The sequence below is a fragment of the Papio anubis genome, chromosome 4, assembly GCF_008728515.1.
Source record: "Papio anubis isolate 15944 chromosome 4, Panubis1.0, whole genome shotgun sequence".
In the NCBI taxonomy this organism is placed as follows: Eukaryota; Metazoa; Chordata; class Mammalia; order Primates; family Cercopithecidae; genus Papio; species Papio anubis.
The window spans coordinates 97,056,938-97,061,929 of record NC_044979.1 but is presented as its reverse complement, the minus strand read 5'-3'; the positions used below and the strand labels follow the sequence as shown (position 1 = coordinate 97,061,929).

Sequence of the window (4,992 nt, the reverse complement as noted above, 5' to 3'; positions counted from 1 at the left end):
GGCCCAACTTTAGGGACAGAACATGCCTTCATTTCAAATAAAGATGTAGTTCACTTGTAGTAATGATATCTTTATTAATGTGAATACATTTCCAAATTTTTTAGAGAGACAGTTTGACTTTAAGAATGGTTTGAACAACCTGCAGTCTTGTGCAACACTGACTGTTGTGTGGATTAAGCAATTTATAAGTGAATTCAGCTAATCAGAATGGTGAGGGGATACACACACTCACACTCCAAATTCTATAATAGTGGTGTTAACTACTAGTAATTCTGTTTGCTTGGGAGAGTCAGAGAAGGCAGTGTTGTAATTCTGATATTTGAGCTTTGTATTTTTTTAAATTTTAGATAGGGTGGAGTATAGTGGTACAGTGGCAAGATCATGGCTTACCTCAGCCTCAACCTCCTATACTCCAGTGATCCTCCTACTTCAGCCTCCTGAGTAGCGGGGACCACCCCACCTGCCTAATTAAAAAATTTTTTTGTAGAGACAAGGTTTCACTTTGTTGCCCAGACTGGTCTCAAACTCCTGGCCTCTAGCAATCCTCCCAGTTTGGCCTCCCAAAGTGCTTGGATTACAGGTGTGAACCACCATGCCTGGCCAATTTGAGTTTTTTGAGAGAAATATCTTACTAGGGATATGTGGGGAAGAGTATTCCAGGGAGCGGCAACAGCATGTGCAGAGACATGGAGACATATTTTGTTCATAGAAGAGGGAATCCTTTGACCCCAAGAACCGCAGTTTGTGTTTGGGTCACTGCTGGAGTTTGGGTATGTTATAGATGGAGTGGGGTGTGTCTATCATGAAAACTCCTCATCCTAATCACATTTGCCTGCCCAGCTTTCTTTCCTCTACTAACTCAGTTCTGTGAAGGAGCAGAGTGATCTTGGCAACTCTTACTAACTTAGTCTCTCGCATCCTTTCAGTTCACCGTTGGATTCAATTCAGATCCATCTTCACTCTGTAGTACCTTTGTTCTCAATCTGCAGTGGTGGTTTTCATGTGTTATGAGTGGGACAAATAAGTTGTCTAAATAGAATTTTCTTAACCATTTTAAAAACGATTCTTAATTCTCAAACAATTCTCAAAAAAATGCCCAGTAAGATTATTACAGTTTTCAATGCTATTTACAAGTTACCACATGGTGTAGTGGTTAAGAGCATTGGAATCATATAGATTTCAGTTTGAAACTGTCCGTGCTGCTTAGTACGTCTGTGACTTCTTTTGGGAAACTTATTTAAACTCTCCGAGTCTCTGTTTCTTCAAGTAAAGAATTCAGTTTAGTGACTGGCATATTGTGAATACTCTTTCTCTCTCTCGGGGGAAAAGTGGCTTTCTTGATTATTTTGTTGGGATCTAAGTGAAGGATGAAGAAGGAGAAAAACTACATGACATGGTATTCATTTGCACTAGGGCTGTTCTGTAAGTGTTCTCTGAAGACATTTTCTTGTGCCTTTTCTGCTTTTCGGTGGAGTGTGTGAGCAGTTCAAGGTTAGGGACTATGTTTTTTTCTGTTTGTTTCCCTCTCTCCCTGTGGCAATTAGGACTGACTGCACAAATGGATAAGGCAAATAAATAAGTTTGCATTCAATCTTATCCAAAAGCCTGAGAAGTGATCACATAAATATTTTTGACTAGCTAATGTCCTGGACTTCCTAGGGCATCCTGGGTGTGATTCTGACCTTTGCTGTCTCGCTGGAACAGTCCTGATCTAGACCTAATCCCATGGCCGCAGCTGCCTTAGAATTCAACTATGTGCAAGTCCTGGGGCCTTGAGAATGACAATTGGATATGTTTGTGTGTTTATACATCTGTATGCACATATGTATATGTATGTATATACACATACATAAATACATACATATTATATATATCCATACACATGCACACACTTAGAATTTCCTACGTATATGAGTTCAGCATTGCTGTTAGATTAGGGAGAAAATGCTGAAATGTTTGTCTTTTATCTAAGCCATGGAGGCAGGGCTTTGTATCAATTAAAAGGATAGTTGGGCTCTCATGGAGGCAGCTAGCCCAAGGCTGGGGAGCACTGAGCCATGCATGGTGCCCTGCGCTGCCCAGACTAGCAAACAATACACTCAGGATGGCTAAAGGTGACCCCAAGAAACCAAAGAGCAAGATGTCTGCTTATGCCTTTTATGTGCAGATGTGCAGAGAAGAACATAAGAAGAAAAACCCAGAGGTCCCTGTCAATTTTGCAGAATTTTCCAAGAAGTGCTCTGAGAGGTGGAAGACAATGTCTGGGAAAGAGAAATCTAAATTTGATGAAATAGCAAAGGTGGATAAAGTGTGCTATTATCAGGAAATGAAGGATTATGGACCAGCTAAGGGAGCTAAGAAGACGAAGGATCTAATGCCTCCAAAAGGCCACCGTCTAGATTCTTCCTGTTCTGTTCAGAATTAGGCCCCAAGATCAAATCCACAAACCCCACTATCTCTATTGGAGATGTGGCAAAAAAGCTGGGTGAGATGTGGAATAACTTAAATGACAGTGAAAAGCAGCCTTACATCACTAAGGCGGCAAAGCTGAAGGAGAAGTAGGAGAAGGATGTTGCTGACTGTAAGTCGAAAGGAAAGTTTGATGGCGCAAAGGATCCTGCTATTGTTGCCTGGAAAAAAGGTGGAAGAGGAAGATGAAGAAGGCAAAGAGGAAGAAGAGGAGCAGGAGGAGGCTGAATAAATAAACTGTTTGTCTCCTTGTGAATACTTGGAGTGGGGAGCACCATAATTGACACATCTCTTACTTGAGAAGTGTCTGTTGCCCTCATTAGGTTTAATTACAAAATTTGATCACGATCATATTGCAGTCTCTCAAAGTGCTCTAGATCAGTGGTTTCCATGAAGTAGCCATGGGTGTCTGGAGCACCCTGAAACTGTATCAGAGTTGTACCTATTTCCAAACATTTTAAAAATGATAAGGCATTCTCATGTTCTCTTCACTCTCTGCCCTTTGCTGTTGGTGTGACAAGGCATTTAAAAGATGTTTCTGGCTTTTTTTCTTTTTGTAAGGTGGTGTTAACTATATGGTTATTGGCTAGAAATCCTGAGTTATCAACTGTACATGTCTATAGTTTGTAAAAAGAACAAGAAAACCGAGACAAACTCTTGATGCTCCTTGCTCGGTGTTGAGGCTGTGGGGAAGATGCCTTTTGGAGGGGCTGTAGCTCAGGATGTGCACTGTGAGGCTGGACCTGTTGACTCTGCAGTGGGCATCCATTTAACTTCAGGTTGTCTTGTTTCTGTATATAGTGACATAGCATTTTGCTGCCATCTTAGCTGTGGACAAAGGGAGTCAGCGGGCATGAGAAGGTTTTTGTTTTTGTTTTTGTTAAGTGCGGTACTTTTTAAATTTATTTTTTTCTCTTTTTTTTCTGAGACAGAGTCTTGCTCTGTTGCCCGGGCTGGAGTGCCGTAGTGCAATCTCAGCTCACTGCAACCTCCGCCTCCCGGGTTCAAGCAATTCTGCTGTGTCAGCCTCTTGAGTAGCTGGGATTACAGGTGCAAACCACCACGCCCAGCTAATTTTTAAATTTTTAGTAGAGACAGGGTTTTACCATGTTGGCCAGGCTGGTCTTGAACTCCTGAATTCATGATTCACCCACCTCGGCCTCCCAAGGTGCTGGAATTACAGGTGTGAACCACCAACCTGGCCTAAACTGTTTGTTTTTAAACAAACTGTAGGACTCTTCATTGTCAGCAAAGCGAAGAGCCATTGCATCAGTGAAAGTTCAAGAACCTCGTCCAGGCACGGTGGCTCACGCCTGTAATATCAGCACGTTGGGAGGCCAAGGTGGGTGGATCACCAGAGGTCAGGAGTTTCAGACCAGCCTGACCAACATTGAGAAACCCTGTCTCTATTAAAAACACAAAATTAGCTGGGTGTGGTGGCTCATGCCTGTAATCTCAGCTACTTGGGAGGCTGAGGCAGGAGAATCGCTTAAACCCAGGAGGTGGGGGTTGTGGTGAACTGAGATTGCACCGTTGCACTCCAGCCTGGGCAACGAGCGAAACTTTGTCTCAAAAAAAAAAAAAAAGTTGTAAGTTCAGGAACCTCCTGTACTTAAACACAATTTGCAATGTTCTGTTATTTTTTTTGGTTTGTTTAGAAAGCTGAAATATTTTTGAAGTTAAATAAACAGTATTACATTTTTAAAAAATTAAAAGGATAGTCTTTTCTGTTTAGTAAGATATCTCAAAGGTTCCACATTTATGTTTCTTAGTCCAATATTAAATATTCCAAATCAAATATTTTCTGAATTAAATAATTTCTTTATTTCTTTTTTTTTTTTTAATTTCTTTATTTCTATGGGGCTTTGAAATTTATATAACTCTTTAATATGCATTATCTGTCATAGAATCTAATAGGCACTAAAGACATACTAATGAATCAATGAATAAGTTCCATCTACTACTCAAAGCAGACCTATAAGATAGACAGAACAAGGCTGGGTGCAGTTGCTCATGCCTGTAATCCTAGCCCTTTGGGAGGTCGAGGTGGGAGGACCACTTGAGTCCAGGAGTTTGCGACCAGCCTGTGCAACATTACAAGATCCCATCTCTTAAAAAAAAAAAAAAAAAAAAAAAAATTAGCTAGATGTGATGATGCATGCCTGTAGTCCTAGCTACTCAGGAGGCTGAGGTGGGAGGATCTTTTGAGCCTAGGAGTTGGAGGTTACAGTGAGCTATGATTACATCACTGCACTCCACCATGGATGACAGAGTAAGACATTGTCTCTTAGAAAAAAGACAGGCAGAACAAGTATTAAGATTGAATATCATTATTCCCATTTCATAGATGTTAAAACAGAGATACTGAGTTAAAACATCTTGCTCAGACTTACACAACTGATAAATGGCACAGCCAGGTTTTAAGTCTTCCAATTCCCAAATCAGTGAATTTTCTACTACTATCAGTCATTACAGGAAAGACAATTTTTTTCTTTTTTTTTTGAGACAGAATCTCCCTCTGTC

The 4,992-nt window shown here is 40.7% G+C and overlaps 1 pseudogene; it reads left to right on the top strand.

Annotated features, from left to right (window-relative positions):
- The first annotated feature begins 518 nt into the window (after positions 1-518).
- LOC110742832 lies at positions 519-3,409 on the top strand (annotated as a pseudogene).
- The last annotated feature ends 1,583 nt before the right edge of the window (positions 3,410-4,992 follow it).